This window comes from Salvelinus fontinalis, chromosome 13 (genome assembly GCF_029448725.1).
Source record: "Salvelinus fontinalis isolate EN_2023a chromosome 13, ASM2944872v1, whole genome shotgun sequence".
Taxonomy (NCBI): domain Eukaryota; kingdom Metazoa; phylum Chordata; class Actinopteri; order Salmoniformes; family Salmonidae; genus Salvelinus; species Salvelinus fontinalis.
The window spans coordinates 46,919,443-46,942,365 of record NC_074677.1 but is presented as its reverse complement, the minus strand read 5'-3'; the positions used below and the strand labels follow the sequence as shown (position 1 = coordinate 46,942,365).

The 22,923-nt window shown below is 42.2% G+C and overlaps 14 non-coding genes across 14 annotated transcripts; all 14 read left to right on the top strand.

Moving 5' to 3' along the window:
* Positions 1–6,172: 6,172 nt before the first annotated feature.
* trnar-ucu (transfer RNA arginine (anticodon UCU)) lies at positions 6,173–6,263 on the top strand. The gene is given in 2 exon segments: positions 6,173–6,209; positions 6,228–6,263. It is a non-coding gene; the product is annotated as a tRNA-Arg (tRNA).
* A 531-nt stretch (positions 6,264–6,794) lies between these two features.
* Positions 6,795–6,885, top strand: trnar-ucu (transfer RNA arginine (anticodon UCU)). The gene is given in 2 exon segments: positions 6,795–6,831; positions 6,850–6,885. It is a non-coding gene; the product is annotated as a tRNA-Arg (tRNA).
* A 1,778-nt stretch (positions 6,886–8,663) lies between these two features.
* trnar-ucu (transfer RNA arginine (anticodon UCU)) lies at positions 8,664–8,754 on the top strand. Its single transcript is given in 2 exon segments — positions 8,664–8,700; positions 8,719–8,754. It is a non-coding gene; the product is annotated as a tRNA-Arg (tRNA).
* A 1,778-nt stretch (positions 8,755–10,532) lies between these two features.
* trnar-ucu (transfer RNA arginine (anticodon UCU)) lies at positions 10,533–10,623 on the top strand. Its single transcript is given in 2 exon segments — positions 10,533–10,569; positions 10,588–10,623. It is a non-coding gene; the product is annotated as a tRNA-Arg (tRNA).
* Positions 10,624–11,154: 531 nt separating this feature from the next.
* On the top strand, positions 11,155–11,245 carry trnar-ucu (transfer RNA arginine (anticodon UCU)). The gene is given in 2 exon segments: positions 11,155–11,191; positions 11,210–11,245. It is a non-coding gene; the product is annotated as a tRNA-Arg (tRNA).
* A 532-nt stretch (positions 11,246–11,777) lies between these two features.
* On the top strand, positions 11,778–11,868 carry trnar-ucu (transfer RNA arginine (anticodon UCU)). Its single transcript is given in 2 exon segments — positions 11,778–11,814; positions 11,833–11,868. It is a non-coding gene; the product is annotated as a tRNA-Arg (tRNA).
* Positions 11,869–13,023: 1,155 nt separating this feature from the next.
* Positions 13,024–13,114, top strand: trnar-ucu (transfer RNA arginine (anticodon UCU)). The gene is given in 2 exon segments: positions 13,024–13,060; positions 13,079–13,114. It is a non-coding gene; the product is annotated as a tRNA-Arg (tRNA).
* A 1,776-nt stretch (positions 13,115–14,890) lies between these two features.
* Positions 14,891–14,981, top strand: trnar-ucu (transfer RNA arginine (anticodon UCU)). Its single transcript is given in 2 exon segments — positions 14,891–14,927; positions 14,946–14,981. It is a non-coding gene; the product is annotated as a tRNA-Arg (tRNA).
* Positions 14,982–16,761: 1,780 nt separating this feature from the next.
* Positions 16,762–16,852, top strand: trnar-ucu (transfer RNA arginine (anticodon UCU)). Its single transcript is given in 2 exon segments — positions 16,762–16,798; positions 16,817–16,852. It is a non-coding gene; the product is annotated as a tRNA-Arg (tRNA).
* Positions 16,853–18,007: 1,155 nt separating this feature from the next.
* On the top strand, positions 18,008–18,098 carry trnar-ucu (transfer RNA arginine (anticodon UCU)). The gene is given in 2 exon segments: positions 18,008–18,044; positions 18,063–18,098. It is a non-coding gene; the product is annotated as a tRNA-Arg (tRNA).
* Positions 18,099–19,255: 1,157 nt separating this feature from the next.
* trnar-ucu (transfer RNA arginine (anticodon UCU)) lies at positions 19,256–19,346 on the top strand. Its single transcript is given in 2 exon segments — positions 19,256–19,292; positions 19,311–19,346. It is a non-coding gene; the product is annotated as a tRNA-Arg (tRNA).
* A 533-nt stretch (positions 19,347–19,879) lies between these two features.
* On the top strand, positions 19,880–19,970 carry trnar-ucu (transfer RNA arginine (anticodon UCU)). The gene is given in 2 exon segments: positions 19,880–19,916; positions 19,935–19,970. It is a non-coding gene; the product is annotated as a tRNA-Arg (tRNA).
* A 531-nt stretch (positions 19,971–20,501) lies between these two features.
* Positions 20,502–20,593, top strand: trnar-ucu (transfer RNA arginine (anticodon UCU)). Its single transcript is given in 2 exon segments — positions 20,502–20,538; positions 20,558–20,593. It is a non-coding gene; the product is annotated as a tRNA-Arg (tRNA).
* Positions 20,594–22,373: 1,780 nt separating this feature from the next.
* Positions 22,374–22,464, top strand: trnar-ucu (transfer RNA arginine (anticodon UCU)). The gene is given in 2 exon segments: positions 22,374–22,410; positions 22,429–22,464. It is a non-coding gene; the product is annotated as a tRNA-Arg (tRNA).
* The last annotated feature ends 459 nt before the right edge of the window (positions 22,465–22,923 follow it).

Below are 22,923 nucleotides of genomic sequence, written 5' to 3'. Positions count from 1 at the left end.
ACCTTTGAATCTCTTCAACAATCTCTCCTAGAAGTCCAATGCGCTATCCATTGCGCCACAGATCCATTTTGCAATCAAATCAAATTGACCATTTTTCGTGTGCGGGACATAGCCCGGCTCTGTCAAAGTAACTTTTAAAAGTTAGATGGCGGGCTGGAAATCAGTGAAAACACCAAAGCTGCCATTTTTAAACCACTGTGGGTTACAAAACCAGGAACTCCACTTTACTAGAGAGGTACTTCAACCAACTAAGACATGGTGCCAGGCAACATGCAAAGACAAGTTCAGAAACTTGGCCCACGGTTCAGACAGGTGAGGGAAAAGCTGAACAAAAAGAAGGTTGGACTTGGGTGTGCTCATACCACCAACTTTTGGTTGACTGGCCTAATGGGCTAACCGAAAGGCACCAGAGAAAGGTGGTAGAGATAAGTTACGGACTCCAACAAAATTGACACGTCACACAATTATGTAGGTGTGAAAAATAGGTCCCTTGGTGAAAAGGGTTGGGAACTCAAGGATTAGACCATTTGCTATTTTGTATCAGATCACTCTTTCCATTCCATTGTTCAGGGAAGGAGGAGACAAAAAAATAATGCTAGACTCTAGTGAGACTCGAACCCACAACCTTTGAATCTCTTCTACAATCTCTCCTAGAAGTCCAATGCGCTATCCATTGCGCAACAGAGCCATTTTGCTAACAAGCCAAATTGTCAATTTTTCGTGTGCGGGACATAGCCCGGCTCTGTCAAAGTAACTTTCTAAAGTTAGATGGCGGGCTGGAAATCAGTTAAAACACCAAAGCTGCCATTTTAAAACCACTGTGGGTTACAAAACCAGGAACTCCACTTTACTAGAGAGGTACTTCAACCAACTAAGACATGGTGCCAGGCAACATGCAAAGACAAGTTCAGAAACTTGGCCCCCGGTTCAGACAGCTGAGGGAAAAGCTGAACAAAAAGAAGGTTGGACTTGGGTGTGCTCATACCACCAACTTTTGGTTGACTGGCCTAATGGGCTTACCGAAAGGCACCAGAGAAAGGAGGTAGAGATAAGTTACGGACTCCAACAAAATTGACACGTCACACAATTATGTAGGTGTGAAAAATAGGTCCCTTGGTGAAAAGGGTTGGGAACTCAAGGATTAGACCATTTGCTATTCTGTATCAGATCACTCTGTCCATTCCATTGTTCAGGGAAGGAGGAGACAAAAAAATGATGCTTGACTCTAGTGGGACTTATCCCACAACCTTTGAATCTCTTCAGCAATCTCTCCTAGAAGTCCAATGCGCTATCCATTGCGACACAGAGCCATTTTGCTAACAAGCCAAATTCACCATTTTTCGTGTGCGGGACATAGCCCGGCTCTGTCAAAGTAACTTTCTAAAGTTAGATGGCGGGCTGGAAATCAGTTAAACCTGTTTGGTCTGCAAGCTGAATATTGAAAAAACTGGAAAATATGTGCACATTTTCAAACGGCCTCCTAAGAAACTTTTTATTTTACAATATGCATATATTTACTACTGTTGGATAGATAACAGTCTGTAGTTTCTAAAAAGGTTTGAATTGTTTCTCTAAGTCGAACAGAAATATTTTTACAGCCATTTTCCCAGCCGAATTGAGATTTCCAAAATGCGATGTGTCTCTTTAAGACCTTCTCTATAAAAGGCCATTTGACTTAGGACCATAGAAACACGTCACACGCCTTCATCAGGCTGTAATGCGGAAGTGAGAATTGAAAGGAGTCGAATATCTCGTCCATGGACTGAATAACACACCTTCTTGTGAGACCTGCGCAGTTAAAAAAAAATTCCGGGCGCGAAGCAGAATTTGGTCTCGGCTTCTGGAAGAAGGTTGATAACGGTGAATATGATCTCTGACTACGATATTATTTGATACATGTCACAAAATCATCCTAAAGTATGTTTTTTCAATATACTTTAATTATATTATTGCAATTTATTCTGGACTTTAGATGTGATACGACGGAAGAATTTTTTGAAGAAAGGCAGAGTAGCGCCGCAATGCTATTGTGCTTGCTAACCAAAGAGGGAAATAATTCGTTCTGGAACCCAACTAAAGACTCTACTGGACATTGGACCCCGTTACAACATTCTGATGGAATATCAACAAAGATAAGACCCAATTTGGGATGCTTTTTCATATATCTGTTGAGCTGTGCTTTGCTAACTGTGCTAACTGTGCTAGGCTAGCGCTTGACCAATGCTAGTGCTGCCTTATGCTAGCTTATGTTGTTAGCTAATATAACGATATATTGTGTTTTCGCTGTAAAACACTTCAAAAATCGGAAATGTTGGCTTTATTCACACGATATCTGTCTTTCATTAGCTATCCACCATATGTTTTTCTGAAATGTTTTATGAGGTGTAATTAGTAGCCGACGTTGGTGTATGTATTTTCTCTGGCTACTCCCGTCTGGATTCAGACTCTAGCTATGTGTTAGCATTTATGGTAGCATCAATGTAAAACTGATTTATAGCTAAAATATGCACTTTTTATGAACAAAATATAGATTTATTGTGTAACATGTTATATGACTGTCATCTGAGGTAGTTTTTTCTGGGTTCTTTAGGTTGGTTTTAGTTTATTTCGTTTGGCTTGTGCATGCTACTTGAATCATAATTCATACATCATAATCATATCCATACGTGTCTGTCCACTTTTGTATTTGGTGGTGAGCTAACATAAATATATGTGGTGTTTTCTCTGTAAAACATTTAAAAAATCGGACATGTTGGCTGGATTGACAAGATGTTTATCTTTCAAATGCTGTATTGGACTTGTTAATGTGTAAAAGTTAAATATTTTTAAAAAATAGATTTTGAATTTCGCGCCCTGCAGCTGTTGTCATTGTCGTTCCGATTTCGGGCTTGCAGCCCAAACAAGTTAACCTGTTGAGGCTGGGGGCGCTGTTGTCACTATTTATGCTAATCGTGTAATTTTTGAAACGGCTTCCCACAAAATTCTTGATCGTACAATATGCATATTATTATTATCATTGGATAGAAAACAGTCTATAGTTTCTATAGGAGTTGAAATTTTGTCTCTAAGTGGAACAGAACCCATTCTACAGCAATTTCCCTGACATGGAGTCAGATTTCAGAAATGTTGGCCCCTGATCTGGAGTCAGTTAAAAGGCCACTGTTATTGCTATGAGTATACGGATACTGCTTACGTCTTCCCCTGGATGCCTTTACGTGATGACGATTTGAATGGGGTCGATTGCGCGTTCACAGGCACTATAAATTAAAAAACCCTGTAGCTAGTAAGTCTTTTGGAGCTGCGTTATGCGCGTGGAGCACACCGACCCGCACCTGTTCCAAGCATTAGTGTTGGGAGTAATCTTTCTCCGGTCATGTTAAGACTCGTTATAGGAGTTAAAAACATCATAAGGTAGTTAATTTAAAGCGTTTTATAGCAATTTATATCCGTTTAGTGTGATTTTGGGACATTTATTTCTGAAACGCTGTGAATCGCTGGGCACGCTTCCAGTTCATGCTGAACGCAGTTGGCATTTCCACATGGCAAGAGGACAGCTTTCCACCAAAAGACGATTAGACCCAAGAAAGGATCCTTTGCCCAAGATACTGATGGAAGAACAGCTCAAAGTAGGACATTTTTATTATGATAAATCGTGTTTCTGTCGAAAAATGTTAGTGGCTTAGGACGCCATGTTTTTTGACGTAGCTTCGCTTGGCGCAAACTGTATTGAAAAGTAAGGATAATTTAAAAAATGTAATTCCGCGATTGTATTAAGAATTAAATTGTCTATCAATCGATGTCCACCCTATATTTTTTAGTCACGTTTATGAGTATTTATGTATAAGAGTAGATCACTGTCTAATATGGCGCACGGACATTTTCTCACCACCTGGGCTACATTTCACATTGTCTAACCATGATTTTGGTGGCTAAATATGCACATTTTCGAACAAACTGTATATGCATGTTGTAATGTGATGTTACAGGGGTGTCATCTGAAGAATTCTGAGAAGGTTAGTGAAAAAATAATATATTTTGGCGATGTTTACGTTATCGCTCACTTTGGCTAGAATTAATACTGTGGTAATGTTTGCACCTGTGCTATGCTAATATAACGATTTATTGTGTTTTCGCTGTAAGACACTTAGAAAATCTGAAATATTGTCTGTATTCACAGGATCTGTGTCTTTCGATTAGTGTATGCTGTGTATTTTTACGAAATGTTTGATGATTAGTAAGTAGGTAAACACGTTGCTCTATGTAGTTATTCTAGTCCATTTGTGACGGTGGGTGCAATTGTAACTTATGCCATCTACCTGAAATATGCACATTTTTCTAACAAAACCTATCCCATACCATAAATATGTTATCAGACTGTCATCTGATGAGTTTTTTTCTTGGTTAGGGGCTATAAATTTCTTAGTTTAGCCGAATTGGTGATAGCTACTGGTGTTGGTGGACAAATAAAAGATGGTGGATTATGCTAATGTGTTTTTAGGTAATAGATGTACATCTTTACATATTGTGTCTTCCCTGTAAAACATTTTAAAAATCGGACATGTTGGCTGGATTCACAAGATCTGTGTCTTTCATTAGCTGTATTGGACTTTAATGTGTGAAAGTTAAATATTTAAAAAATATATTTTTTTTGAATTTCGCGGCTCTGCCTTTTCAGTGGGGGTGGGGGGGAAGTGCCGCTAGCGGCACCCTCATCCTAGACAGGTTAATGCAACCGCTGTCTCAGATTTCAAAAAAGCTTTACGGAAAAAGCACACCATGCAATAATCTGAGTACAGCACTCAGAGACCAAAACAAGCCATACAGATACCCGCCATGTTGTGTAGTCAACAGAAGTCAGAAATAGCATTATAAATATTCACTTACCTTTGATGATCTTCATCAGAATGCACTCCCAGGAATCCCAGTTCCACAATAAATGTTTGTTTTGTTCGCTAAAGTCCATCATTTATGTCCAAATACCTATTTTTCACGCGTTTAGTTCACAAATCCAAATTCATGAGGCGCGATCACTAGGTGCAGACAAAAAGTCTAAAATGAACTGGGATCACGAGGAATTGGTATAGGGCTTACCAACCTAAAATGAACTTTACATTTTTTTATGTGGTGTGGTGGAGATTGAGATTCATGGGGAAAAGGAGACCAGTAAAATCATTAGACTTGGTGGAGAGACACTGTCGCCGTGTTGTGGGATGTATTGGATGGGGTCTTTTCAATTCAGTTAAATTGGATATGCAGGAGGATGGAAATGTTTTGAAGAGATATTTAAATGGTTTCCGAAGGACAGGGACAGAAAGGGAGAGGAAACATTTTAATGGCTTGGAAAGCCCTGTATACAAAATATTCCTAATGAGAAATGATCATCCTCGTTAGAAATTGACGTAACGGGGGGATTTCATTATAAAATTAATGAGAAACATTATTCTCTGTCCAAATTGTACCATTACTTTAGGAGATTATTATTATTTCCGTAGGGAGATAAAAATGAGTTGTAATTCTAAATTGATTCGTTTTTCGAATTTGTTTATTTTTGATTTAACATGTTTTTGTTTAATCACGTGTGTAAAAGGGGAAAATGACTGGTTCCCTGAAGTCATGGTTTTTGGGTACTTATACAGTAGTACTGTGTTCAGGCTGCATATAGAACGGAAAATATATGTTAATAAGGGATGACAGTTACTTCAAATGGATTGTGATATGTATTGCTGATTTCATGTTGTGTTTTTGTTTTGATAAAAATTTCACACCTACATAATTGTCTGACGTGTCAATTTTGTTGGAGTCCGTAACTTATCTCTACCACCTTTCTCTGGTGCCTTTCGGTTAGCGCATTAGGCCAGTCAACCAAAAGTTGGTGGTATGAGCACACCCAAGTCCAACCTTCTTTTTGTTCAGCCTTTCCCTCAGCTGTCTGAACCGGGGGCCAAGTTTCTGAACTTGTCTTTGCATGTTGCCTGGCACCATGTCTTAGTTGGTTGAAGTACCTCTCTAGTAAAGTGGAGTTCCTGGTTTTGTAACCCACAGTGGTTTTAAAATGGCAGCTTTGGTGTTTTCACTGATTTCCAGCCCGCCATCTAACTTTTAAAAGTTACTTTGACAGAGCCGGGCTATGTCCCGCACACGAAAAATGGTCAATTTGGTTTGTTTGCAAAATGTCTCTGTGGCGCAATGGATAGCGCATTGGACTTCTAGGAGAGATTGTTGAAGAGATTCAAAGGTTGTGGGTTCGAGTCCCACTAGAGTCAAGCATAAATTTTTTGTCTCCTCCTTCCCTGAACAATGGAATGGAAAGAGTGATTTGATACAAAATAGCAAATGGTCTAATCCTTGAGTTCCCAACCCTATTCACCAAGGGATCTATATTTCACACCTACATAATTGTCTGACGTGTAAATTTTGTTGGAGTCCGTAACTTATCTCTAACACATTTCTCTGGTGCCTTTCGGTTAGCGCATTAGGCCAGTCAACCAAAAGTTGGTGGTATGAGCACACCCAAGTCCAACCTTCTTTTTGTTCAGCTTTTCCCTCAGCTGTCTGAACCGGGGGACAAGTTTCTGAACTTGTCTTTGCATGTTGCCTGGCACCATGTCTCAGTTGGTTGAAGTACCTCTCTAGTAAAGTGGAGTTCCTGGTTTTGTAACCCACAGTGGTTTTAAATGGCAGCTTTTGTGTTTTCACTGATTTCCAGCCCGCCATCTAACTTTAGAAAGTTACTTTGACAGAGCCGGACTATGTCCCGCACATGAAAAATGGTCAATTTGGCATGTTAGGAAAATGGCTCTGTGGCGCAATGGATAGCGCATTGGACTTCTAGGAGAGATTGTTGAAGAGATTCAAAGGTTGTGGGTTCGAGTCCCACTACAGTCAAACATCATTTTTTTGTCTCTTCCTTCCCTGAACAATGGAATGGAAAGAGTGAACTGATACAAAATAGCAAATGGTCTAATCCTTGAGTTCCCAACCATTTTCACCAAGGGACCTATTTTTCACACCTACATAATTGTCTGACGTGTCAATTTTGTTGTAGTCCGTAACTTATCTCTACCACCTTTCTCTGGTGCCTTTCGGTCAGCCCATTAGGCCAGTCAACCAAATGTTGGTGGTATGAGCACACCCAAGTCCAGACTTCTTCTTGTTCAGCTTTTCCCTCAGCTGTCTGAACCCGGGGGCCAAGTTTCTGAACTTGTCTTTGCATGTTGCCTGGCACCATGTCTTAGTTGGTTGAAGTACCTCTCTAGTAAAGTGGAGTTCCTGGTTTTGTAACCCACAGTGGTTTTAAAATGGCAGCTTTGGTGTTTTCACTGATTTCCAGCCCGCCATCTAACTTTTAAAAGTTACTTTGACAGAGCCGGGCTATGTCCCGCACACAAAAAATGGTCAATTTGGTTTGTTTACAAAATGGCTCTGTGGCGCAATGGATAGCACATTGGACTTCTAGGAGAGATTGTTGAAGAGATTCAAAGGTTTTGGGTTCGAATCCCACTGGAGTCAAATATAATTTTTTTATCTCCTCCTTCCTGGAACATTGGAATGGAAAGAGTAATCTGATACAAAATAGCAAATGGTCTAATCCTTGAGTTCCCAACCCTTTTCACCAAGGGACCTATATTTCACACCTACATAATTGTCTGACGTGTCAATTTTGTTGGAGTCCGTAACTTATCTCTAACACATTTCTCTGGTGCCTTTCGGTTAGCCCATTAGGCCAGTCAACCAAAAGTTGGTGGTATGAGCACACCCAAGTCCAACCTTCTTTTTGTTCAGCTTTTCCGTCAGCTGTCTGAACCGGGGGCCAAGTTTCTGAACTTGTCTTTGCATGTTGCCTGGCACCATGTCTTAGTTGGTTGAAGTACCTCTCTAGTAAAGTGGAGTTCCTGGTTTTGTAACCCACAGTGGTTTTAAAATGGCAGCTTTGGTGTTTTCACTGATTTCCAGCCCGCCATCTAACTTTAGAAAGTTACTTTGACAGAGCCGGGCTATGTCCCGCACACAAAAAATGGTCAATTTGGTTTGTTTACAAAATGGCTCTGTGGCGCAATGGATAGCACATTGGACTTCTAGGAGAGATTGTTGTAGAGATTCAAAGGTTTTGGGTTCGAATCCCACTGCAGTCAAATATAATTTTTTTGTCTCCTCCTTCCTGGAACATTGGAATGGAAAGAGTGATCTGATACAAAATAGCAAATGGTCTAATCCTTGAGTTCCCAACCCTTTTCACCAAGGGACCTATATTTCACACCTACATAATTGTCTGACGTGTCAATTTTGTTGGAGTCCGTAACTTATCTCTACCACCTTTCTCTGGTGCCTTTCGGTTAGCGCATTAGGCCAGTCAACCAAAAGTTGGTGGTATGAGCACACCCAAGTCCAACCTTCTTTTTGTTCAGCTTTTCCCTCAGCTGTCTGAACCGGGGGACAAGTTTCTGAACTTGTCTTTGCATGTTGCCTGGCACCATGTCTCAGTTGGTTGAAGTACCTCTCTAGTAAAGTGGAGTTCCTGGTTTTGTAACCCACAGTGGTTTTAAATGGCAGCTTTTGTGTTTTCACTGATTTCCAGCCCGCCATCTAACTTTAGAAAGTTACTTTGACAGAGCCGGACTATGTCCCGCACATGAAAAATGGTCAATTTGGCTTGTTAGGAAAATGGCTCTGTGGCGCAATGGATAGCGCATTGGACTTCTAGGAGAGATTGTTGAAGAGATTCAAAGGTTGTGGGTTCGAGTCCCACTACAGTCAAACATCATTTTTTTGTCTCTTCCTTCCCTGAACAATGGAATGGAAAGAGTGAACTGATACAAAATAGCAAATGGTCTAATCCTTGAGTTCCCAACCATTTTCACCAAGGGACCTATTTTTCACACCTACATAATTGTCTGACGTGTCAATTTTGTTGTAGTCCGTAACTTATCTCTACCACCTTTCTCTGGTGCCTTTCGGTCAGCCCATTAGGCCAGTCAACCAAATGTTGGTGGTATGAGCACACCCAAGTCCAGACTTCTTCTTGTTCAGCTTTTCCCTCAGCTGTCTGAACCCGGGGGCCAAGTTTCTGAACTTGTCTTTGCATGTTGCCTGGCACCATGTCTTAGTTGGTTGAAGTACCTCTCTAGTAAAGTGGAGTTCCTGGTTTTGTAACCCACAGTGGTTTTAAAATGGCAGCTTTGGTGTTTTCACTGATTTCCAGCCCGCCATCTAACTTTTAAAAGTTACTTTGACAGAGCCGGGCTATGTCCCGCACACTAAAAATGGTCAATTTGGTTTGTTTACAAAATGGCTCTGTGGCGCAATGGATAGCACATTGGACTTCTAGGAGAGATTGTTGAAGAGATTCAAAGGTTTTGGGTTCGAATCCCACTGGAGTCAAATATAATTTTTTTATCTCCTCCTTCCTGGAACATTGGAATGGAAAGAGTAATCTGATACAAAATAGCAAATGGTCTAATCCTTGAGTTCCCAACCCTTTTCACCAAGGGACCTATATTTCACACCTACATAATTGTCTGACGTGTCAATTTTGTTGGAGTCCGTAACTTATCTCTAACACATTTCTCTGGTGCCTTTCGGTTAGCCCATTAGGCCAGTCAACCAAAAGTTGGTGGTATGAGCACACCCAAGTCCAACCTTCTTTTTGTTCAGCTTTTCCGTCAGCTGTCTGAACCGGGGGCCAAGTTTCTGAACTTGTCTTTGCATGTTGCCTGGCACCATGTCTTAGTTGGTTGAAGTACCTCTCTAGTAAAGTGGAGTTCCTGGTTTTGTAACCCACAGTGGTTTTAAAATGGCAGCTTTGGTGTTTTCACTGATTTCCAGCCCGCCATCTAACTTTAGAAAGTTACTTTGACAGAGCCGGGCTATGTCCCGCACACAAAAAATGGTCAATTTGCTTTTTTTACAAAATGGCTCTGTTGCGCAATGGATAGCACATTGGACTTCTAGGAGAGATTGTTGTAGAGATTCAAAGGTTTTGGGTTCGAATCCCACTGCAGTCAAATATAATTTTTTTGTCTCCTCCTTCCTGGAACATTGGAATGGAAAGAGTGATCTGATACAAAATAGCAAATGGTCTAATCCTTGAGTTCCCAACCCTTTTCACCAAGGGACCTATATTTCACACCTACATAATTGTCTGACGTGTCAATTTTGTTGGAGTCCGTAACTTATCTCTACCACCTTTCTCTGGTGCCTTTCGGTTAGCGCATTAGGCCAGTCAACCAAAAGTTGGTGGTATGAGCACACCCAAGTCCAACCTTCTTTTTGTTCAGCTTTTCCCTCAGCTGTCTGAACCGGGGGAGAAGTTTCTGAACTTGTCTTTGCATGTTGCCTGGCACCATGTCTAAGTTGGTTGAAGTACCTCTCTAGTAAAGTGGAGTTCCTGGTTTTGTAACCCACAGTGGTTTTAAATGGCAGCTTTTGTGTTTTCACTGATTTCCAGCCCGCCATCAAACTTTAGAAAGTTACTTTGACAGAGCCGGGCTATGTCCCGCACATGAAAAATTGTCAATTTGGCGTGTTAGAAAAATGGCTCTGTGGCGCATTGGATAGCGCATTGGACTTCTAGTAGAGATTGTTGAAGAGATTCAAAGGTTGTGGGTTCGAGTCCCACTGGAGTCAAATATAATTTTTTTGTCTCCTCCTTCCTGGAACATTGGAATGGAAAGAGTGATCTGATACAAAATAGCAAATGGTCTAATCCTTGAGTTCCCAACCCTTTTCACCAAGGGACCTATATTTCACACCTACATAATTGTCTGACGTGTCAATTTTGTTGGAGTCCGTAACTTATCTCTACCACCTTTCTCTGGTGCCTTTCGGTTAGCGCATTAGGCCAGTCAACCAAAAGTTGGTGGTATGAGCACACCCAAGTCCAACCTTCTTTTTGTTCAGCTTTTCCCTCAGCTGTCTGAACCGGGGGACAAGTTTCTGAACTTGTCTTTGCATGTTGCCTGGCACCATGTCTTAGTTGGTTGAAGTACCTCTCTAGTAAAGTGGAGTTCCTGGTTTTGTAACCCACAGTGGTTTTAAATGGCAGCTTTTGTGTTTTCACTGATTTCCAGCCCGCCATCAAACTTTAGAAAGTTACTTTGACAGAGCCGGGCTATGTCCCGCACATGAAAAATTGTCAATTTGGCGTGTTAGAAAAATGGCTCTGTGGCGCATTGGATAGCGCATTGGACTTCTAGTAGAGATTGTTGAAGAGATTCAAAGGTTGTGGGTTCGAGTCCCACTGGAGTCAAATATAATTTTTTTGTCTCCTCCTTCCTGGAACATTGGAATGGAAAGAGTGATCTGATACAAAATAGCAAATGGTCTAATCCTTGAGTTCCCAACCCTTTTCACCAAGGGACCTATATTTCACACCTACATAATTGTCTGACGTGTCAATTTTGTTGGAGTCCGTAACTTATCTCTACCACCTTTCTCTGGTGCCTTTCGGTTAGCGCATTAGGCCAGTCAACCAAAAGTTGGTGGTATGAGCACACCCAAGTCCAACCTTCTTTTTGTTCAGCTTTTCCCTCAGCTGTCTGAACCGGGGGACAAGTTTCTGAACTTGTCTTTGCATGTTGCCTGGCACCATGTCTTAGTTGGTTGAAGTACCTCTCTAGTAAAGTGGAGTTCCTGGTTTTGTAACCCACAGTGGTTTTAAAATGGCAGCTTTGGTGTTTTCACTGATTTCCAGCCCGCCATCTAACTCTTAAAAGTTACTTTGACATAGCCGGGCTATGTCCCGCACACGAAAAATGGTCAATTTGGTTTGTTTGCAAAATGGCTCTGTGGTGCAATGGATAGCGCATTGGACTTCTAGGAGAGATTGTTGAAGAGATTCAAAGGTTGTGGGTTCGAGTCCCACTAGAGTCAAGCATAATTTTTTTGTCTCCTCCTTCCCTGAACAATGGAATGGAAAGAGTGATCTGATACAAAATAGCAAATGGTGTAATCCTTGAGTTCCCAACCCTATTCACCAAGGGACCTATTTTTCACACCTACATAATTGTCTGACGTGTAAATTTAGTTTGGAGTCCGTAACTTATCTCTACCACCTTTCTCTGGTGCCTTTCGGTTAGCCCATTAGGCCAGTCAACCAAAAGTTGGTGGTATGAGCACACCCAAGTCCAACCTTCTTTTTGTTCAGCTTTTCCGTCAGCTGTCTGAACCGGGGACCAATTTTCTGAACTTGTCTTTGCATGTTGCCTGGCACCATGTCTTAGTTGGTTGAAGTACCTCTCTAGTAAAGTGGAGTTCCTGGTTTTGTAACCCACAGTGGTTTTAAAATGGCAGCTTTGGTGTTTTCACTGATTTCCAGCCCGCCATCTAACTTTAGAAAGTTACTTTGACAGAGCCGGGCTATGTCCCGCACACAAAAAATGGTCAATTTGGTTTGTTTACAAAATGGCTCTGTGGCGCAATAGATAGCACATTGGACTTCTAGGAGAGATTGTTGTAGAGATTCAAAGGTTTTGGGTTCGAATCCCACTGCAGTCAAATATAATTTTTTTGTCTCCTCCTTCCTGGAACATTGGAATGGAAAGAGTGATCTGATACAAAATAGCAAATGGTCTAATCCTTGAGTTCCCAACCCTTTTCACCAAGGGACCTATATTTCACACCTACATAATTGTCTGACGTGTCAATTTTGTTGGAGTCCGTAACTTATCTCTACCACCTTTCTCTGGTGCCTTTCGGTTAGCGCATTAGGCCAGTCAACCAAAAGTTGGTGGTATGAGCACACCCAAGTCCAACCTTCTTTTTGTTCAGCTTTTCCCTCAGCTGTCTGAACCGGGGGACAAGTTTCTGAACTTGTCTTTGCATGTTGCCTGGCACCATGTCTCAGTTGGTTGAAGTACCTCTCTAGTAAAGTGGAGTTCCTGGTTTTGTAGCCCACAGTGGTTTTAAATGGCAGCTTTTGTGTTTTCACTGATTTCCAGCCCGCCATCTAACTTTAGAAAGTTACTTTGACAGAGCCGGACTATGTCCCGCACATGAAAAATGGTCAATTTGGCTTGTTAGGAAAATGGCTCTGTGGCGCAATGGATAGCGCATTGGACTTCTAGGAGAGATTGTTGAAGAGATTCAAAGGTTGTGGGTTCGAGTCCCACTACAGTCAATCATCATTTTTTTGTCTCTTCCTTCCCTGAACAATGGAATGGAAAGAGTGAACTGATACAAAATAGCAAATGGTCTAATCCTTGAGTTCCCAACCATTTTCACCAAGGGACCTATTTTTCACACCTACATAATTGTCTGACGTGTCAATTTTGTTGTAGTCCGTAACTTATCTCTACCACCTTTCTCTGGTGCCTTTCGGTCAGCCCATTAGGCCAGTCAACCAAATGTTGGTGGTATGAGCACACCCAAGTCCAACCTTCTTCTTGTTCAGCTTTTCCCTCAGCTGTCTGAACCCGGGGGCCAAGTTTCTGAACTTGTCTTTGCATGTTGCCTGGCACCATGTCTTAGTTGGTTGAAGTACCTCTCTAGTAAAGTGGAGTTCCTGGTTTTGTAACCCACAGTGGTTTTAAAATGGCAGCTTTGGTGTTTTCACTGATTTCCAGCCCGCCATCTAACTTTTAAAAGTTACTTTGACAGAGCCGGGCTATGTCCCGCACACAAAAAATGGTCAATTTGGTTTGTTTACAAAATGGCTCTGTGGCGCAATGGATAGCACATTGGACTTCTAGGAGAGATTGTTGAAGAGATTCAAAGGTTTTGGGTTCGAATCCCACTTGAGTCAAATATATTTTTTTTATCTCCTCCTTCCTGGAACATTGGAATGGAAAGAGTAATCTGATACAAAATAGCAAATGGTCTAATCCTTGAGTTCCCAACCCTTTTCACCAAGGGACCTATATTTCACACCTACATAATTGTCTGACGTGTCAATTTTGTTGGAGTCCGTAACTTATCTCTACCACCTTTCTCTGGTGCCTTTCGGTTAGCGCATTAGGCCAGTCAACCAAAAGTTGGTGGTATGAGCACACCCAAGTCCAACCTTCTTTTTGTTCAGCTTTTCCCTCAGCTGTCTGAACCGGGGGACAAGTTTCTGAACTTGTCTTTGCATGTTGCCTGGCACCATGTCTCAGTTGGTTGAAGTACCTCTCTAGTAAAGTGGAGTTCCTGGTTTTGTAACCCACAGTGGTTTTAAATGGCAGCTTTTGTGTTTTCACTGATTTCCAGCCCGCCATCAAACTTTAGAAAGTTACTTTGACAGAGCCGGGCTATGTCCCGCACATGAAAAATTGTCAATTTGGCGTGTTAGAAAAATGGCTCTGTGGCGCAATGGATAGCGCATTGGACTTCTAGGAGAGATTGTTGAAGAGATTCAAAGGTTGTGGGTTCGAGTCCCACTGTTGTCAAATATAATTTTGTCTCCTCCTTCCTGGAACATTGGAATGGAAAGAGTGATCTGATACAAAATAGCAAATGGTCTAATCCTTGAGTTCCCAACCCTATTCACCAAGGGACCTATTTTTCACACCTACATAATTGTCTGACGTGTAAATTTAGTTTGGAGTCCGTAACTTATCTCTACCACCTTTCTCTGGTGCCTTTCGGTTAGCCCATTAGGCCAGTCAACCAAAAGTTGGTGGTATGAGCACACCCAAGTCCAACCTTCTTTTTGTTCAGCTTTTCCGTCAGCTGTCTGAACCGGGGACCAATTTTCTGAACTTGTCTTTGCATGTTGCCTGGCACCATGTCTTAGTTGGTTGAAGTACCTCTCTAGTAAAGTGGAGTTCCTAGTTTTGTATCCCACAGTGTCTTTCAAATGGCAGCTTTGGTGTTTTCACTGATTTCCAGCCCGCCATCTAACTTTAGAAAGTTACTTTGACAGAGCCGGGCTGTGTCCCGCACACGAAAAATGGTCAATTTGGTGTGTTTGCAAAATGGCTCTGTGGCGCAATGGATAGCGCATTGGACTTCTAGGAGAGATTGTTGAAGAGATTCAAAGGTTGTGGGTTCGAGTCCCACTATAGTCAAACATCATTTTTTTGTCTCTTCCTTCCCTGAACAATGGAATAGAAAGAGTGAACTGATACAAAATAGCAAATTGTTTTAATCCTTGAGTTCCCAACCATTTTCACCAAGGGACCTATTTTTCACACCTACATAATTGTCTGACGTGTCAATTTTGTTGTAGTCCGTAACTTATCTCTACCACCTTTCTCTGGTGCCTTTCGGTCAGCCCATTAGGCCAGTCAACCAAATGTTGGTGGTATGAGCACACCCAAGTCCAGACTTCTTCTTGTTCAGCTTTTCCCTCAGCTGTCTGAACCCGGGGGCCAAGTTTCTGAACTTGTCTTTGCATGTTGCCTGGCACCATGTCTTAGTTGGTTGAAGTACCTCTCTAGTAAAGTGGAGTTCCTGGTTTTGTAACCCACAGTGGTTTTAAAATGGCAGCTTTGGTGTTTTCACTGATTTCCAGCCCGCCATCTAACTTTTAAAAGTTACTTTGACAGAGCCGGGCTATGTCCCGCACACAAAAAATTGTCAATTTGGTTTGTTTGCAAAATGGCTCTGTGGCGCAATGGATAGCACATTGGACTACTAGGAGAGATTGTTGAAGAGATTCAAAGGTTTTGGGTTCGAATCCCACTGGAGTCAAATATTATTTTTTTATCTCCTCCTTCCTGGAACATTGGAATGGAAAGAGTAATCTGATACAAAATAGCAAATGGTCTAATCCTTGAGTTCCCAACCCTTTTCACCAAGGGACCTATATTTCACACCTACATAATTGTCTGACGTGTCAATTTTGTTGGAGTCCGTAACTTATCTCTACCACCTTTCTCTGGTGCCTTTCGGTCAGCCCATTAGGCCAGTCAACCAAATGTTGGTGGTATGAGCACACCCAAGTCCAGACTTCTTCTTGTTCAGCTTTTCCCTCAGCTGTCTGAACCCGGGGGCCAAGTTTCTGAACTTGGATTTGCATGTTGCCTGGCACCATGTCTTAGTTGGTTGAAGTACCTCTCTAGTAAAGTGGAGTTCCTGGTTTTGTAACCCACAGTGGTTTTAAAATGGCAGCTTTGGTGTTTTCACTGATTTCCAGCCCGCCATCTAACTTTTAAAAGTTACTTTGACAGAGCCGGGCTATGTCCCGCACACAAAAAATGGTCAATTTGGTTTGTTTACAAAATGGCTCTGTGGCGCAATGGATAGCACATTGGACTTCTAGGAGAGATTGTTGAAGAGATTCAAAGGTTTTGGGTTCGAATCCCACTGGAGTCAAATATATTTTTTTTATCTCCTCCTTCCTGGAACATTGGAATGGAAAGAGTAATCTGATACAAAATAGCAAATGGTCTAATCCTTGAGTTCCCAACCCTTTTCACCAAGGGACCTATATTTCACACCTACATAATTGTCTGACGTGTCAATTTTGTTGGAGTCCGTAACTTATCTCTACCACCTTTCTCTGGTGCCTTTCGGTTAGCGCATTAGGCCAGTCAACCAAAAGTTGGTGGTATGAGCACACCCAAGTCCAACCTTCTTTTTGTTCAGCTTTTCCCTCAGCTGTCTGAACCGGGGGACAAGTTTCTGAACTTGTCTTTGCATGTTGCCTGGCACCATGTCTCAGTTGGTTGAAGTACCTCTCTAGTAAAGTGGAGTTCCTGGTTTTGTAACCCACAGTGGTTTTAAATGGCAGCTTTTGTGTTTTCACTGATTTCCAGCCCGCCATCTAACTTTTAAAAGTTACTTTGACAGAGCCGGGCTTTGTCCCGCACACGAAAAATGGTCAATTTGGTTTATTTGCAAAATGGCTCTGTGGCGCAATGGATAGCGCATTGGACTTCTAGGAGAGATTGTTGAAGAGATTCAAAGGTTGTGGGTTTGAGTCCCACTAGAGTCAAGCATAATTTTTTTGTCTCCTCCTTCCCTGAACAATGGAATGGAAAGAGTGATTTGATACAAAATAGCAAATGGTCTAATCCTTGAGTTCCCAACCCTTTTCACCAAGGGACCTATATTTCACACCTACATAATTGTCTGACGTGTCAATTTTGTTGGAGTCCGTAACTTATCTCTACCACCTTTCTCTGGTGCCTTTCGGTTAGCGCATTACGCCAGTCAACCAAAAGTTGGTGGTATGAGCACACCCAAGTCCAACCTTCTTTTTGTTCAGCTTTTCCCTCAGCTGTCTGAACCGGGGGACAAGTTTCTGAACTTGTCTTAGCATGTTGCCTGGCACCATGTCTTAGTTGGTTGAAGTACCTCTCTAGTAAAGTGGAGTTCCTGGTTTTGTAACCCACAGTGGTTTTAAAATGGCAGCTTTGGTGTTTTCACTGATTTCCAGCCCGCCATCTAACTCTTAAAAGTTACTTTGACATAGCCGGGCTATGTCCCGCACACGAAAAATGGTCAATTTGGTTTGTTTGCAAAATGGCTCTGTGGTGCAATGGATAGCGCATTGGACTTCTAGGAGAGATTGTTGAAGAGATTCAAAGGTTTTGGGTTCGAATCCCACTGGAGTCAAATATAATTTTTTTGTCTCCTCCTTCCTGGAACATTGGAATGGAAAGAGTGATCTGATACAAAATAGCAAATGGTCTAATCCTTGAGTTCCCAACCCTTTTCACCAAGGGACCTATATTTCACACCTACATAATTGTCTGACGTGTCAATTTTGTTGGAGTCCGTAACTTATCTCTACCACCTTTCTCTGGTGCCTTTCGGTTAGCGCATTAGGCCAGTCAACCAAAAGTTGGTGGTATGAGCACACCCAAGTCCAACCTTCTTTTTGTTCAGTTTTTCCCTCAGCTGTCTGAACCCGGGGCCAAGTTTCTGAACTTGTCTTTGCATGTTGCCTGGCACCATGTCTTAGTTGGTTGAAGTACCTCTCTAGTAAAGTGGAGTTCCTGGATTTGTAACCCACAGTGGTTTTAAAATGGCAGCTTTGGTGTTTTAACTGATTTCCAGCCCGCCATCTAACTTTAGAAAGTTACTTTGACAGAGCCGGGCTATGTCCCGCACACGAAAAATTGTCAATTTGGCTTGTTAGCAAAATGGCTCTGTTGCGCAATGGATAGCGCATTGGACTTCTAGGAGAGATTGTTGAAGAGATTCAAAAGTTGTGGGTTCGAGTCCCACTAGAGTCAAACATTATTTTTTTGTCTCCTCCTTCCCTGAACAATGGAATGGAAAGAGTGATCTGATACAAAATAGCAAATGGTCTAATCCTTGAGTTCCCAACCCTTTTCACCAAGGGACCTATTTTTCACACCTACATAATTGTGTGATGTGTCAATTTTGTTGGAGTCCGTAACTTATCTCTCCCACCTTTCTCCGGTGCCTTTCGGTTAGCGCATTAGGCCAGTCAACCAAAAGTTGGTGGTATGAGCACACCCAAGTCCAACCTTCTTTTTGTTCAGTTTTTCCCTCAGCTGTCTGAACCGGGGGCCAAGTTTCTGAACTTGTCTTTGCATGTTGCCTGGCACCATGTCTTAGTTGGTTGAAGTACCTCTCTAGTAAAGTGGAGTTCCTGGTTTTGTAACCCACAGTGGTTTTAAAATGGCAGCTTTGGTGTTTTCACTGATTTCCAGCCCGCCATCTAACTTTAGAAAGTTACTTTGACAGAGCCGGGCAATGTCCCGCACACGAAAAATGGTCAATTTGGCTTGTTAGCAAAATGGCTCTGTGACGCAATGGATAGTGCATTGGACTTCTAGAGAGAGATTGTTGAAGAGATTCAAAGGTTGTGGGTTCGAGTCCCACTAGAGTCAAACATAATTTTTTTGTCTCCTCCTTCCCTGAACAATGGAATGGAAAGAGTGATCTGATACAAAATAGCAAATGGTGTAATCCTTGAGTTCCCAACCCTATTCACCAAGGGACCTATTTTTCACACCTACATAATTGTCTGACGTGTAAATTTAGTTTGGAGTCCGTAACTTATCTCTACCACCTTTCTCTGGTGCCTTTCGGTTAGCCCATTAGGCCAGTCAACCAAAAGTTGGTGGTATGAGCACACCCAAGTCCAACCTTCTTTTTGTTCAGCTTTTCCGTCAGCTGTCTGAACCGGGGACCAATTTTCTGAACTTGTCTTTGCATGTTGCCTGGCACCATGTCTTAATTGGTTGAAGTACCTCTCTAGTAAAGTGGAGTTCCTGGTTTTGTATCCCACAGTGTCTTTCAAATGGCAGCTTTGGTGTTTTCACTGATTTCCAGCCCGCCATCTAACTTTAGAAAGTTACTTTGACAGAGCCAGGCTGTGTCCCGCACACGAAAAATGGTCAATTTGATTTGTTTGCAAATTGGCTCTGTGGCGCAATGGATAGCGCATTGGACTTCTAGGAGAGATTGTTGAAGAGATTCAAAGGTTGTGGGTTCGAGTCCCACTAGAGTCAAACATTATCTTTTTGTCTCCTCCTTCCCTGAACAATGGAATGGAAAGAGTGATCTGATACAAAATAGCAAATGGTGTAATCCTTGAGTTCCCAACCCTATTCACCAAGGGACCTATTTTTCACACCTACATAATTGTCTGACGTGTAAATTTTGTTTGGAGTCCATAACTTATCTCTACCACCTTTCTCTGGTGCCTTTCGGTTAGCCCATTAGGCCAGTCAACCAAAAGTTGGTGGTATGAGCACACCCAAGTCCAACCTTCTTTTTGTTCAGCTTTTCCGTCAGCTGTCTGAACCGGGGGCCAAGTTTCTGAACTTGTCTTTGCATGTTGCCTGGCACCATGTCTTATTTGGATTAAGTACCTCTCTAGTAAAGTGGAGTTCCTGGTTTTGTAACCCACAGTGGTTTTAAAATGGCAGCTTTGGTGTTTTCACTGATTTCCAGCCCGCCATCTAACTTTTAAAAGTTACTTTGACAGAGCCGGGCTATGTCCCGCACACAAAAAATTGTCAATTTGGTTTGTTTGAATAATGCCTCTGTGGCGCAATGGACAGCGCATTGGACTTCTAGGAGAGATTGTTGAAGAGATTCAAAGGTTGTGGGTTCGAGTCCCACTAGAGTCAAACATTATTTTTTTGTCTCCTCCTTCCCTGAACAATGGAATGGAAAGAGTGATCTGATACAAAATAGCAAATGGTGTAATCCTTGAGTCCCAACCCTATTCACCAAGGGACCTATTTTTCACACCTACATAATTGTGTGACGTGTCAATTTTGTTGGAGTCCGTAACTTATCTCTCCCACCTTTCTCCGGTGCCTTTCGGTTAGCGCATTATGCCAGTCAACTAAAAGTTGGTGGTATGAGCACACCCAAGTCCAACCTTCTTTTTGTTCAGCTTTTCCCTCAGCTGTCTGAACCGGGGGCCAAGTTTCTGAACTTGTCTTTGCATGTTGCCTGGCACCATGTCTTAGTTGGTTCAAGTACCTCTCTAGTAAAGTGGAGTTCCTGGTTTTGTAACCCACAGTGGTTTTAAAATGGCAGCTTTGGTGTTTTCACTGATTTCCAGCCCGCCATCTAACTTTAGAAAGTTACTTTGACAGAGCCGGGCTATGTCCCGCACACGAAAAATGGTCAATTTGGCTTGTTAGCAAAATGCCTCTGTGGCGCAATGGATAGTGCATTGGACTTCTAGAGAGAGATTGTTGAAGAGATTCAAAGGTTGTGGGTTCGAGTCCCACTAGAGTCAAACAAAATTTTTTTGTCTCCTCCTTCCCTGAACAATGGAATGGAAAGAGTGATCTGATACAAAATAGCAAATTGTTTTAATCCTTGAGTTCGCAACCCTATTCACCAAGGGACCAATTTTTCACACCTACATAATTGTCTGACGTGTAAATTTTGTTTGGAGTCCGTAACTTATCTCTACCACCTTTCTCTGGTGCCTTTCGGTTAGCCCATTAGGCCAGTCAACCAAAAGTTGGTGGTATGAGCACACCCAAGTCCAACCTTCTTTTTGTTCAGTTTTTCCCTCAGCTGTCAGAACCGGGGGCCAAGTTTCTGAACTTGTCTTTGCATGTTGCCTGGCACCATGTCTTAGTTGGTTGAAGTACCTCTCTAGTAAAGTGGAGTTCCTGGTTTTGTAACCCACAGTGGTTTTAAAATGGCAGCTTTGGTGTATTAACTGATTTCCAGCCCGCCATCTAACTTTAGAAAGTTACTTTGACAGAGCCGGGCTATGTCCCGCACACGAAAAATGGTGAATTTGGCTTGTTAGCAAAATGGCTCTGTTGCGCAATGGATAGCGCATTGGACTTCTAGGAGAGATTGTTGAAGAGATTCAAAGGTTGTGGTTTCGAGTCCCACTAGAGTCAAACATAAATTTTTTGTCTCCTCCTTCCCTGAACAATGGAATGGAAAGAGTGATCTGATACAAAATAGCAAATGGTCTAATCCTTGAGTTCCCAACCCTTTTCACCAAGGGACCTATTTTTCACACCTACATAATTGTGTGACGTGTCAATTTTGTTGGAGTCCGTAACTTATCTCTACCACCTTTCTCTGGTGCCTTTCGGTTAGCCCATTAGGCCAGTCAACCAAAAGTTGGTGGTATGAGCACACCCAAGTCCAACCTTCTTTTTGTTCAGCTTTTCCCTCACCTGTCTGAACCGGGGGCCAAGTTTCTGAACTTGTCTTTGCATGTTGCCTGGCACCATGTCTTAGTTGGTTCAAGTACCTCTCTAGTAAAGTGGAGTTCCTGGTTTTGTAACCCACAGTGGTTTTAAAATGGCAGCTTTGGTGTTTTAACTGATTTCCAGCCCGCCATCAAACTTTAGAAAGTTACTTTGACAGAGCCGGGCTATGTCCCGCACACGAAAAATTGTCAATTTGGCTTGTTAGCAAAATGTCTCTGATGCGCAATGGATAGTGCATTGGACTTCTTGGAGAGATTGTTGAAGAGATTCAAAGGTTGTGGGTTCGAGTCTCACTAGAGTCAAACATTATTTTTTTGTCTCCTCCTTCCCTGAACAATGGAATGGAAAGAGTGATCTGATACAAAATAGCAAATGGTCTAATCCTTGAGTTCCCAACCCTTTTCACCAAGGGACCTATTTTTCACACCTACATAATTGTGTGACGTGTCAATTTTGTTGGAGTCCGTAACTTATCTCTACCTCCTTTCTCTGGTGCCTTTCGGTTAGCCCATTAGGCCAGTCAACCAAAAGTTGGTGGTATGAGCACACCCAGGTCCAACCTTCTTTATGTTCAGCTTTTCCCTCAGCTGTCTGAACCGGGGGCCAAGATTCTGAACTTGTCTTTGCATGTTGCCTGGCACCATGTCTTAGTTGGTTGAAGTACCTCTCTAGTAAAGTGGAGTTCCTGGTTTTGTAACCCACAGTGGTTTTAAAATGGCAGCTTTGGTGTTTTAACTGATTTCCAGCCCGCCATCTAACTTTAGAAAGTTACTTTGACAGAGCCAGGCTATGTCCCGCACACGAAAAATGGTCAATTTGGTTTATTTACTAAATGGCTCTGTGGCGCAATGGATAGCGCATTGGACTTCTAGGATAGATTGTTGAAGAGATACAGAGGTTGTGGGTTTGAGTCCCACTAGAGTCAAATATAATTTTTTTGTCTCCTCCTATCCTGAACATTGGAATGGAAAGAGTGATCTGATACAAAATAGCAAATGGTCTAATCCTTGAGTTCCCAACCCTTTTCACCAAGGGACCTATTTTTCACACCTACATAATTGTGTGACGTGTCAATTTTGTTGGAGTCCGTAACTTATCTCTACCACCTTTCTCTGGTGCCTTTCGGTTAGCCCATTAGGCCAGTCAACCAAAAGTTGGTGGTATGAGCACACCCAAGTCCAACCTTCTTTTTGTTCAGCTTTTCCCTCACCTGTCTGAACCGGGGGCCAAGTTTCTGAACTTGTCTTTGCATGTTGCCTGGCACCATGTCTTAGTTGGTTGAAGTACCTCTCTAGTAAAGTGGAGTTCCTGGTTTTGTAACCCACAGTGGTTTTAAAATGGCAGCTTTGGTGTTTTAACTGATTTCCAGCCCGCCATCAAACTT